The sequence below is a fragment of the Mustela nivalis genome (genome assembly GCF_964662115.1).
Source record: "Mustela nivalis genome assembly, chromosome: 1".
NCBI classification, from domain to species: Eukaryota; Metazoa; Chordata; class Mammalia; order Carnivora; family Mustelidae; genus Mustela; species Mustela nivalis.
The window spans coordinates 206431550-206444536 of NC_139020.1; positions in this window are offsets into that span (position 1 = coordinate 206431550).

Below are 12987 nucleotides of genomic sequence, written 5' to 3' on the forward strand. Positions count from 1 at the left end.
GCAGGGTAGGGAGAGAGTGAGGAACCGGGGCTGGTCTGTAGATTGGGGAGCAGGGAGAGCCCCTCTTTGCAGTTCATGAAGCCCCCACATCTTCCTGCCTCCCCCCACCCCGGCCCTGCCACAGCAGTCACTTGGGTGCCCTGAATCTTTTTTCTTACAGATTCCCTCTCCTCCCCACGTGCCCCTCCACCCCGACCCCTGAATCCTTCTTAAGGCCCCCGCCCACTGCCCTGGGGCTGCCCAGCTCCCAGGACTTTCGTCATGCAGAAATTTCTCAGCTCCAAGCTCATTTCTGCTCATTGAACTCATCTTTCACCCAAAATTGGTTTTGCCGCCCGCTCTGGGCAGCTTCCTTCCTCTTGTTAGAAGGCGACATGGGCAGTGACTAGGAGGTCACCCTGCCCTTCAGGGAGCTCCATGGTCGTCACCTCACTCTGTCTATACCCACCCCAATGTAGGAGCCATTGAGGGTGGCAAGGCACCCCCCACCCCAAAGCAGGGCAGATCCAAGGCTTTTCTGCCCCTGCATGCCTGCCCAGCCTTAGTTTCCCCATCTCCCCACGCCAGCCTCTCCTGGAGGAAGCTCTAGAAAGAATTTTCAGACACAAGGATGAGGCAAGGCAGCCTGTCTCTTCCTCCTGCTCATGCCGGCTGGGGGCCCAGCCCTAGTGGGCCCCCAAATGGCGGCAATTCCCACTGAGCTTGGACAGAGATGATTCCCATCCTCCCAGCAGCTGGGAGCCCCCCAAAATCTTAGACACCAAGTTGCGTCCGCACCCCACTTGCCCACCCTGCCCCCCAACCCCCAAATCCGGGGGCTGGAGCCAGAAGCCGTGCCTTCTGTTTACAGATTGAGGAGCGGGGAGAGGGGTTGGCAAGTTTTAAAAGCTCATTAAGGCCTGAATTCTTTTTATAGATGAGGTTTCCTGCGACTCCTCTTTCCTCCACCCCCTCCGCCCCTCCCTGCCTTCTGAATGCCGTATTTATTTGAGTTAGAAAAATAATGAGGTCCCTGAGGTCGCACACAACACCTCGGCTCTCTAATCAAAGTATTGCTGTGAAATTAGAAATATATAGAAATCTGCGTGTTGGCCCGCGGGCCACCGGCCACGGATGCGGGCACGCTCACCCAACGCCACCCAAGCCCCACCAGACTGTCTTGGGGGGAGGGATATAATTAGCTGTTTTCCAGCAAAGTCTCTGCAGCAGAGAGCAGGATGGAAATGCCCGTGGTACTCCCCAGGGGGGGCTGTGGGATGGGGTGCAGCCCACTCTGGAGACCTTCCTGTCTGAAGGGGAAGAAGGTTGGAGGGTTGGGTCCCGCCAGGCGGACTCCACCAGGGGTAGGGGTTCGACACTTCGGAGGCACTCAATCAAATATGCAAAATGAATCAATGAAAGAACAGTGACAAAGGACCACTCCAGGCCCGAGGCTGGTCGGCCTGGCCTTGGAGACCCACGTGATACTGGGGACGGAAGATGGGAGTAGCTTCTGTTTTCGGGGGTGGGGAGGGGGGCCTCTGTCTTTAAATCTGGCCAGCCCTAAAGCAGACAGATTCAGGGTGCTTATGGGGGAGCTGAGGGCCAGCACCTGACCCACCGCTTCTCTCCCACCCCGGCCTCCCTGGCTTGCCTGGACCCAGAGCAGGCAGCCGGTGACATTTACCGAGTCTTAGGGTGGCTTTGGCGGAGGAGTGGGGGGCGAAGGCAGGGAAGCCCGCTGTGTTTGTAGAACCTACGTGTGCGCGTGCGTATGTGTGTGTGCGTGTGGGGGACCATCGTGACTGTGTGTGACTACGTGTGAGAAGGAGAATGTGTAACAGCGAGCACGGGGGACGGCGGTGTGGCGGGGAGCTTGAGGGTATGGGCGGGTGTGAGGCTTTTGAGAGAGAGAGAGTGTGTGTGTGTGTGTGTATGGGAATTTAAGTGTGTGAAGGTGTGTCACTGGGTGAGGGTGTGAATGTGTGCGTGCAGGTGTGAGAACGTGGGTGCGTGTGGGAATTTGGGGGCGTGTGCCTATGTGACTATGGGGGGCCGTGGGTGTGTGTTTGGGGGGTGGAGGACCTGCTGGCTGGGGCTGCGCCCTCCCTGGGGCTCCGGCCTCCCTCGGTCTGTGCCCCGCCATGGCCCCAGCTGCTCGGGGACGCTCACCCTCACCTCGTCCTCCTGAGGGGTCAGCTCTTCCCTCAGCCCAGCCCCCTCCTCCCTCCGTCAGGGTGTTTGCTCTTCTACTTCACTGCTTGAGCTTCTGGGGCCTCTTTCCACTCCTCCCCCAGGTCCTCTCCCCGGGGAGTCCAGGGGCTGGGCCACCTCAGAGCCCTTCCCCCGCGCTCCCCAGAGGTCCTCCTCCGGGTCCCCTAATTGTGTGTGGGAGACCCAGAGAGGCCGCTGCAGGGAGGTGGTAAGGGGAGGCGAGCCTGGGGCCGTGGGGCCGTTTCCAGGAGATTCTTCCACGCCCTCCATTGACAGACTCCGGGTGCCCAGAGAGGAAGAGGGAGGGCACCGCAAGCTGACCCTCTGCTGTGTGGCTCTCAACCTTGGCCGCACCTCAGGCACCTGCTCTAAAATATCTCTGATGGGTGGCGCCTGGGTGGCTCAGTGGGTTAAGCCGCTGCCTTCGGCTCAGGTCATGATCTCAGGGTCCTGGGATCGAGTCCTGCATCGGCCTCTGTGCTCAGCAGGGAGCCTGCTTCCTCCTCTCTCTCTGCCTGCCTCTCTGCCTGCTTGTCATCTCTCTCTGTCAAATAAATAAAAAAAAATCTAAAAAAAAAAAAAAATATCTCCCGCCTCCCCCGTACCCCACCAAGGTTGCACCCCCCCCAGCTGGAAGTAGCTGGAAGTGCAGGGTCCCAGGCAAAGCCCAGAGTGGCTCTCAGCGGGATGTCGTTGCCGCTGGGACCTTCCAGATCCTTCTCGGGGGTGGGACCATCCTGTGCTCTGAAGGGCGTTGAGTGGCATCCTTGGCCTCCTCACCAGATACCTGAAGCACTGTACCCCGGGCCCCCAAGTCGTGACAACCAAACACGTCTCCGGACATTGCCGAACTGCCTCTGGGGGGGGAGAATCGCCCCTGTGAGAACGTCTGGGCTCAGGGGACACGTGGGCCTGGGATGGGCACCATGATGCCAACCCTTTGCTGTCTCCCCGTGCCCTCAAAAAGCTCTGCTTCTTTTTTTTTTTTTTTTGGCCACATTCTCCCCCTCAACCCCTGGAGAAGGAGACCAAGTGGGGAAGCAGAAGGAAAGGGGGGATGAGGGTTGGTGGGGCCTGCGGGCCCAGCACTGCAAGAAACGGGGGGTGGGGGTGGGGGCTCCCCTCAGATGCCCAGAGCTCCGGCGGGCGCTGAAGGAAATGATTTCCACCTGCCTTCTCAGCAGCGCTGCCCCAAGGCTGCAGATTAAGAATCAATTAAGAGCGGGAAGAAGGATTTGCCAAGCGGAGGCGGCGAAGGCTGGGGCGCTGGGCTGCAAGACGGATGGGGGTGACTGGCAGGGGCGGGGGGGGGCGCTCCGTGGGCCCCGGAGGTCAGGGGGGAGGCTCGCTGAGACGGCAGTCCAGTGTAGTGGAAATAGTGCCCGCCTCTTAGGTTGGTGGGCGGATTTAAACGGGTAGGCTCTAAGCATAGTGCCTGGCTTGCCAGGTGTTTGCTAAATAAACATTAGAGGAAGGATGGGGCTGGGCCTCCCCTAGCTGTTGTGGCCGGTGGTCACTGCGGGAGACACTGCTGGTGTCCCTGCCCAGGCCACATCCCCTGTCCTGGGCCAGCGCACCCACCTTCCGCCTGCTTCCGATGTCGGCTTCCAACGACCCAAGCCCGCCCCTTCTCTGGAGCTTGACCTGTGCGGGGAGCCCTGCCCTCTGGTGATACCAGGGAGTCATTCTCTTTCCCCCGAGGGGCAGGCAGCCCATAGCCAATCGCTGTCTGATATGGGGGTACTACAGGCCAGCCACCTGGCCTCAAGTTGGAACAGACCAAAGGATGTAGTTCACGCCCCGAGCTCCCTGTGGGATTGGGCTGGGGCTAGAGCCAGCTGAACCCACATCCCGGCTGAGCCCCTTCCTCTGCCCGTCCTGCTTCCCTCACTCTCTTTCTCCTGGGAGTCCTCTCCCCCAACCTCCGAAATCACGGGCATCCGGGCTCCTGCCTCAGGTGCTGTTTCCAGGTGGTGCAAGTGGACTGAATATTTGCGGTCTCCCCACATTCCTGTGCTGAAGCCCTAACCACCCCCCCAAGGTGATGGTATTAGGAGGTGAGGCTTTGGGGAGGTGATTAGGGTTAGATGCGATGGTGAGGGTGCCCTCCCCACCCACCATGGGATTAGTGTTCTCCTCCCAACAGGTAGAGACCAGAGCTCCCGCCCGTGCCCACCCTGCCTCCCTCTCCCCCGACTCTCTGTCACGCTCCCTCACTCTCTCCCCCTCTCTCGCTGCCATGTGAGAACACAGAAGGTGGCTGTCTGTAAGCCAGGAAGAGAGCTGCCACCAGCAACTGAATGTGCCGGCACCTTGATCTTGGACTTCCCAGCCTCTAGGACTGTGAGAAATTCATCTGCTGTTGAAGCCACCCCCCACCGCTTCCCCATCTATGGTGTTTTGTTAGAGAAGCCCAAGCTGAGATGGTCACCTTCATAGGAGGAAAAGCCAGTCCCTCACACACCAGCTGGAATGCAGTCTTAAAAACGGAACCCCATTCCATGTGAGCTCCAAGGCAACCTCCCCCACCCCCACAATTTCAACTCCTATTTCAAATTATATTGTGCTCCTGTCCGTCCAGCCTCACTTTTCTAACCTCCCCTTTGCCCTCAATGACCAAGATGATGCTTTTTGATTTCTAATTATTCGTCTGATCAGTAGTATATTCACACGTTCAAAAAAAATTAAATACACAAAGAGGTGTTCTTTGAAAGGTCTGCCTTCTTACCCCAGGCCCCACTGGCCCAGTTTGCAAACCCCCAACAGATGTTCATTATTACCAGAAGCAGATATATCTTTCTGTAGTGTCTTTATGCAAGTACAGGCAAATATGAATATTTTTTCTGCCCCCTTTTTACATTCTATTCTCTACAGAGAAATCTTTTAAAAGAACAAATAGAATCATGGTTCTCCTCTGTTCCAGATTTTCCTATGTCTCGACCTGGGCATCTTGGGCAGGACAGTTCTTCCTGACGGGTGACTTGTCATGGTGAGGGATGTTATGTGCCCCTGCTTCCATATCCAAATCTGATAATCAACCCCAGGCATTTTGACACCAAACTCTTGCCCATTTCTTCCCCCAATGTGGGGGGTGGTAGTAGTCCCTTCTAACCTTTCTCTGGTGCTGCCTCCCCTGTGTCCCTACCACTCTGGCCATGCTAGCCTCCTCAGCATTCTCTGAATACCCCAGGCATGCTCCCACCTCAGGGCCTTTGCACAGATCCTTCCTTCTCCTTGGGATCCTCTTCCTCAATTACCCCCAGGGTTAATTTCTTTTTGATCCTTATTTAAATGTCACCACTTGAGAGAAGATTTCATTAACCACATATTTAAATAAATTCCCTCACCCATCATCATTTATCACTATTGTAACAAATTACCCTAAAATTTAGTGGCTTCATACAACAAATAATTGTTGTTTGAACAACAAATAGCCTGGGTGGCTCGGTTGGTTAAGTGTCTGACTCTTGGTTTTGGATCAGGTTGTGATCTCAGTGTCGTGAGATCGAGCCCCACGTCGGGCTCCATGCTCAGCATGGGGACTGCTTGAGATTCTCAGTCTCCCTCTGCCCCTCCCCTGTTCTCTCTTCCTTTCTGTCTAAAATAAATAAATCTTTTAAAAAAATATTTATTATCTCACAGTTTCTGAGGACCAGGAATCTGAGAGCTGAGTGGTTCCGGGTCAGGGTTCTCTCCTGAGGTTGCCATCAGGATGTTGTTGGGGCTACAGTCATCTGAAGGCTGGGCTGGGGCTGAAGGAACCTCTTCCAAGATGGCGCACCCACATGGCTGTCAGTGGGGGTGGTCTTGGCTCCTCACTATGTGGATCTCTACAGAAGGCTACTTGAGTGCCCTCACTACAGGATGGCTGGCTTTCCCTAGACCAAGTGATCCGAGAAAGAGGCTGAAGCCCTGCCATGTTCTGTCACTCGTGTCACACTCTGTTCATTAGAGGATGGTCACTCAATCCAGCCATGCTCAAGAGGTGGGTAGATGGGGCTCTGTTTCCTGACAGAAAGAGTATCAAAGCATTTGTGGATGTATTTATTTCATAATCCTATTTATTGTGATATAATTGACATATAACATTTCATTTTTTTTTAAAAATTTATTTATTTTAGAGAGACAGAGAGCATGAGCCGGAGGGCAGAGGGAGAAGGAGAGAGAACCTAGGCCGACCCCACGGTGAGCACGAGCCCGATGCGGAGCTCATCTCCCAATCACAACCCAAGCCGAAACCAAGAGCTGGTTGCTCACCTGTGTGCACCAGCCAGGCACCCCACAACATTTCATTTTAAGTGTGTAACATAATGATTATACACACACACACATATATATTATATGTATATTATAATGATTATATATACATATATATATGCCATGGTCACCACTATAAGCCCAGTTAACACCCATTACCCCCCAGAGTACCAATTTTTTTTCTTGTGACGAGAGCTTCTAAGATCTGCTCTCTCAGCAATTTTCCACTAGGTAGTACAGTATTGCTCACTGTGGCCACCGTGCTGGACATTCCAAGCACGGGGCTTATGTATATTATATCTACAATTTTGTACCTTTTGGCCACCTTCACCCATGGGTGAAACAGGTGTGGGTGGATATATTCTAAACCCACCACGTTCTACCATATGATTTCTTCTCTTCCCATGGTAAAAGGAGATAGATCACTCATTTTCTTTTTTTTTTTTAAAAGATTTTATTTATTTATCAGGGGTGGGGGGGAGAGAGCGAGCACAGGCAGACAGAATGGTAGGCAGAGGCAGAGGGAGAAGCAGGCTCCCCGCTGAGCAAGGAGCCCGATGCGGGACTCGATCCCAAGACGCTGGGATCATGACCCGAGCCGAAGGCAGCCGCTCAACCAACTGAGCCACCCAGGCGTCCCAATCACTCATTTTCTTATTTGGGGCTCTCTTGCCCAGCTATCATGTAAGGTCCCCAAGAGCAGAAGCACTCCCTTCTATACCCCAGCACAGAGCAGCTGCTGGATCACGAGGTTTTCCTTTGTGATTCTTTGAAGCGGAGCCTGAAGTGAAGATTCAAAGGCAAGTCGTTTATCTAGGTGGTGACCCCAGGAAGCACCAGTCGGGGAGCGGGGAAGGGAGACAGACAGGAGACAGCTGGTGACTGAGGGTGTCTCCTCCAGCCAGTTGCCCCCGAGGGCAGCTGAAGCTCACTTATGGATGGGGGCCGGGTAGGGGGGACCTCTGGGAGGTGGTGTCAGCTGGGGACCTCCGGGAGGCAGTGTCAGATGTTGCTGAGAGGCAGAGGAGACGCCCATTTGTCCACCGCCTTCCGGCAGGAGAGACAATCCAGGGTAGGGGGATCATTTCCTACCATGCTCGGACCCGAGGGGGCTTCGAGAGCTTTAGAGAGAGCCCTCCAGCCACGAGCTGCTACACATGGCAGCAGCTGGACCACAGCAGGAGCCTGCTGAGATGGTGAGGCTGGAGGGATGTGAATGGGGCATCAACAGCTTCTGCTACAGCTATTAGTTGAATAATTGAATACAAAATTGTCAAGAGTTCCCTGGCGCCTACAGGACACTTTGGAGAGTGCACAGAGAACCACTGTCACCCTCCCTTATGTCCTGATGCTACATCAGGGGTGGCAAACTTGGACGAGGACCCTAGGGCACAGTGTTGGGAGGCAGGAGGGAGTGGTGGGGACTGTGGAAGATGGGACACACATTCCTGTTACACTCTGGTCAGTTACTGCCTCATGGGAATGCAGGCCCTGGGTTACCAGATTTTCTGGTTTTTATTGGAAGGGCAGACATCTGGATTTTTGTGTAAAATCATTAATTATTTAAGCCTTGGAGATCAACCCAAATATTTCACAAGACAAAGCACACCTGTGGGCTGGTTTTGACCAGTTCTCACTCTCTGTGCTAGCCTTGTGGAGCAAATTACAGCTCTAAGAACCTGGCATATCTTTTAAAAACCCAAAACCTTTGCACGCATTTGTTTCCCTCTGCTTCATCTGCCATCCCATATTTTTTTTTTTTAAGATTTTTTTTTTTTTTTAACAAAGAAAGAGAGAACATGAGAGAGAGAGGGAGAGGGAGGGAACACAAGCAGGGGGCATGGGAGAGGGGAAAAGCAGGCTTCCCACTGAGCAGGGAGCCTGATGCGGGGCTTGATCTCGGCACCCTGGGATCATAACCTGACTGAAGGCAGACACTTAATAACTGAGCCACCCAGGCACCCATGTCATCCCACTCTTTTTTTTTTTTAAATTAAGATTTTATTTATTTATTTGGCAGAGAGAGAAAGATCACACGTAGGCAGAGAGGCAGGCAGAGAGAGCGGGGGGAAGCAGGCTCCCCACCAAGCAGAGAGCCTGATGTGGGGCTCCACCCCAGGACCCTGGGATCACGACCTGAGCCGAAGGCAGAGGCTTTAACCACTGAGCCACCCAGGCACCCATGCCATCCCACTCTTATGGAAAACTCCTATTCATCCCACAAAACTCTATGCAGAAATTACTCAAAGCAAAACTCCCCTGAAACTCCTCCTAAGCATTTTCTTATTTTATTGAGTAGATTTGTTTATCTCTTCCTCCCCTGCTCCACCCTCCCCACCCCACAACCGACACACACCATCTGGGCAGCCTGGGACTAGATCCCAGCACTCCGATATCATGACCTGAACCAAAGGCAGATATTTAACCAACTGAGCCCCCCAGGCGCCCTGTATTGGCTTCTTTTCTCCAATATTGTTTGTGAGATTCGTCTGTGCTATTGGAGATGGCAATGGTTTGCTCTTTTTCACTGCTGTGTAGTATCCCACTGTCGGACTCTACTGTAATTCGTCTGTCTGCTCTACTCTTCCAGGCATCTGGGTCATGGGACTATTTACCCAGGAGCGGAATTGCTCCGCTGTGAAGAAGTAGGTCACCAGCTTTCAGAGATGTCATGAAACAGTTTTCCAAAATATTTTCTACTCTCCCACTGCCAGTGTGTGGGAATCAAGCGGCAGAGCCATCTTTTTAAAATGTACATCAGACCAAAACCCTTTAATGATTCCTCATGGCTTTTAGAATCAAGACCAAACTAACTACCATGGCCTTTGGCCTCTCGTGGCCTCCTTCCCCCCAACTCTCTGCTGTTTTTCCTTCCTCTTGGCTCCTGGTCACCTTCCCAGATGGTTCCCCGGGCTGGCCTGTCTTGGGGCCTTTCACTCACTGTCCTCTCTCCCCAGAAGGCTGCCCTTCCTCAGGGCTCACCAGCTACCTTCTCTGTCCCCATAACTCAAATCAAGTGAAATGTCTTGAAGACCCCTTTCCCAATGTCCCTCCCCATCTAAATTAGCTCCCTGGGTTACTCCTGTGGCTTCCTGTTCTTTTCCATTAAGGCATCTATCACGGTTTAATCATGACAAGTTTGTGTGATTTGGCTATTTATTTCATCTATGCCTGCGCATCATGCCCGTTCTAGTCCCTAAATGGGCTTAGAGGTATATGGTGCTTGTTCATGAAATTATACATTTAAAAATATATTTAACACACGTATCGCCCTCTGGCCTCTGTTAGACACCGCTCTAGGCATTTTTTAAATATTATTTAATTGAAACGAATTAATTTCACTTTTCAAGTATTAGTGAAAATTAATTTCAACTTTCAAATGTTCATTTATTTCATTGGCTCCTCAATACAGCCAAGGCGGTTATTATCCTATTGATAGATAAGAATATAGAGGTACAGAAACACCAGTGCCCTCAACCTCTTCAGAGGCTCGGAATCCACCCCTGCATCGTTCACCTCTGACCATCCATTGCAGGAGGAGGAAGGGCAGTGGAGGATTCAGCAGGATCATTTAGGGGGTTGCGCTGGAGGTAGAACAATCACTTCCTCTGTATCCCATAGGCCAGAACTCTGTCACATGAGCCTGCTCAGCTATAAGGGAGGCTAGAAATGTAGTCTTCTTGTGTGTGTAGGAAGAGGAAATGGGTTTGGTGAGATCATGGGTTCATGGTCATGAGTGCTTACTAAGTACCAGGTACCATGTTCTGCTGTTCAGTGCTGGAAAGAAAGACAAGAAAAGAAAAGAGAGAAGAGAAGAGAAGAGTAGAGAAAGGAAAGAGAGGGAAGGGAAAGAAAATAAAGGGAAGGAGAGGAGAGGAAAGGGAGAAAGAGACAAGAAAGGGAGAGAGAAAGAAGAAAGAAGGAGAGAGAGGGGGAAGGAAGGAGGAAGAAAAAGGAAGGAAGAAGGGAAAGAAGGAAAAAGGGAGGGAGAAAGAAGGGAGGAGGGAAGAAAGGAAGGAAGGAGACAATCAAATACATAGTAGTAACCTTTTTAATTTAATTTAATAAAATTTTAAATTAGTAAACATTTTTTAGGGGTACCTGGGTGGCTCAGCCAGTTGCATGTCTGACTCTTGATTTTTGGCTTAGGTCATGATCTCGGGGTCATTAGATGGAACCCCATGCCAGGTTCTGTGGTCAGCAGAAGTCTGCTCGAGATTCTCTCTCTCCCCCTCCCTCTGCCCCTCCCCCTGCTCTCTCTTTCTCTAAAATAATTTTTTTAATCTTTAAAAAATAAATGAGTAAAAATTGTTTAAGTTCTTAAATCGATAAAATTTGAAATACAGTATAAGAAAAAAAGTGATCCCATGATATGTACGCATGGACAGAGGGTGTGGGGGGCATGGAGTAGGGGTGGCCCTGTCCCTGTCTATGGGGCCACTAGTCCCGGACAGCAGAGCCCATTCCCAGATGAAGTAGATTCAGCCAGTGGAGTGAAATACCAAGTGCTCCCTGGAATCCATTCTCCTCTTTCCTTTGGGTATTAGCATCTTCTCAGTTTAGCTGGGCATATGGTTCCCCTGTTAGAGACTACTGTCCCAGTCCCCCTTGCCCCTAAGTGTGACCATATGACTAAGCTCTGGCCAGTGTGTGAGCATCAGCGATGTGTACAACTTCCTGGTATGTCCTCCAAGGAAACCTTCTGTCTTCCACTTCCCTTTCCCTGATTCTCCTCAAAACTCAAGAAGGAATCCATAGGTGATGTGGATGGCAAAACTGTCCCACCAGCCCTGGACCTAGGCTAACCTCTGGACACTTACATGAGCAAAAAATAAACCGCAAGTATTTTATAGTCACTGAAATTTTAGGCCTCTTTGTCACAGCATCAGACTTTGTGTAGGGCTAATGCAATATTAGCTCTTTCCAGGCTAACTGCTTGGTTGCTGACCTAGCTCCTCCAGTCCTGTCATCACAGTTCTCCCTCCCTCTTGTAATTCTGATGTCCTGCAGAAATCTTCCTAGATTGTGTCCTGAGTAAATATTAGTATGTGAGAGATTACTTTCAGGCTTCATTTATTCAAGATCCTAATGCTCTGGGCTTATCGAACCTTCTGTTCCAATCACCAGTCCACAGAGCTAGGCTCATAGAAGTCTGACGTTTTTGTTTCCCTGGCATCACTTTCCTTTCTACAGTTTGCCTTGGAAGAACCACCTCCAATCCACTTTTGGTCAGCATGGAACCCCATGGCAGGGTCAAATCCCCCTCATCTCTAGTGATGGAGCATATGGCCCAAGATGGGTCATTAGAACATTTCCCACTTCTGGTTGGTCCAGGGATGGACCAACTCAAGATAGTAGATGAGAGACAGACAGTCCTCAGACTTTTGCTGCAATTGTTGGGAAAGGGTATTTTCTGTCTGCCAGGGTTGCTGAGTTGTTGGCGTGTAAGTCAGGAATGCATGGGACCATCTTGCCGCCACTTGTTGATAACTAGCCCGAGAAAGAGGCTAACACAGAGGAAATATGAGTGAGGAAATGGACAGAATTAGACTCCTACTGACATCATTAAGTGCCTGGATCTGGCCATGCCTGAAGTCATACTGCTATTGTTCTTTTTCAGTGGTATGAGCCAAGGTCTTCTCTTGTTTGAATATGTTATGGAAACTAAGGGTTTTCTTGTGTGCAAACAAAAAATGTTCTGGCAGTTGCAAAGACTTCACCTCTGACCTCACCCAAGGGTGATAACCCAGTGTTTACTCCATTAGACTGATCATCCACCTCCTACTCCAGGTCTTTTGTTCTATCAGAAAGGAAGAAGAAAAGCTCCACTCAAGCTAACTTAAAATAATAATAATAGTCACCATCTTGTAGAACATTAATTTCAGAGTTAGGGCAGCTCCTGGGTTGATTAATTCAGTGACCCGATGGTGTCATCAACTCAAGTTCCTTCTACCCTCCCTGCATCTTAGTTTTGTCCTAAGACAGGCTCTCTTCATGGTCCGAAGACAGATTCTAAAACTCCAGGTGTTGTTTGCAGAAAATAAGAGATTCCAGCAGCAGAAGAGACCATCTCTTTGATGTGTCTTTTTTCAAGAGGAAGGAGCCCTTTCCTGGTTCTTCCTAACCTGAAATCTGACACGTGCTGCCTGGGTTTGGGGTTCCTCCAGAAGCACACTGGGAAGCACAGGTGGATTGCAAGCAGTTTATCTGGGGTGTAAATCCAGGAAACACTGGTGGGGAGAAGGGAAATGATACAGGAAAAGGAGGGCAACAGACAGAAGGTGTAAATAAGCAGTTACTGCCAAGGGGACCCCACTGGGTTACACTGCAGAGACTGTGGACATGGACATCTGAGATGTCGCACTCAAGTGGAGCGGGACCTGCAAATCGATCCTCTGGTTCCCATCTGTCATAGACTGAGGGCTGCTCCCAGGCTCACTTCCAACCTGTCCCTCGTGTGGATCAGGAGAAACCCCCAGGCAGAGGGCCGCAGGTGATTAAGAATGCAGTCAGCACAAACTCTGTCAAGTTCGCAGG